Genomic DNA, 389 nt, shown 5'->3' with positions numbered 1-389 from the left:
TGATTTTGTTGTCTTGGATATTGAATGCAATGCATCTTATCCTATTATATTGGGAAGACCTTTTCTTCGAACTGTTGGAGCTATCATTGATATGAAGGAAGGTAATATTAAATATCAATTTCCTCTCAAGAAAGGTATGGAACACTTCCCTAGAAAGAGAATGAAGTTACCTTTTGATTCTATTATTAGAACAAGTTATGATGTTGATACTTCGTCTCTTGATAATACTTGATACACACTTTCTGCGCCTAGCTGAAAGGCGTTAAAGAAAAGCGCTTATGGGAGACAACCCATGTTTTTACTACAATACTTTTATTTTATATTTGAGTCTTGGAAGTTGTTTACTACTGTAGCAACCTCTTCTTATCTTAGTTTTGTGTATTTTTGTG

The sequence above is a fragment of the Lolium rigidum genome, chromosome 6, assembly GCF_022539505.1.
Source record: "Lolium rigidum isolate FL_2022 chromosome 6, APGP_CSIRO_Lrig_0.1, whole genome shotgun sequence".
Taxonomy (NCBI): domain Eukaryota; kingdom Viridiplantae; phylum Streptophyta; class Magnoliopsida; order Poales; family Poaceae; genus Lolium; species Lolium rigidum.
The sequence above is the reverse complement of the archived record's forward strand: the minus strand, read 5'-3'. Positions refer to the sequence as shown.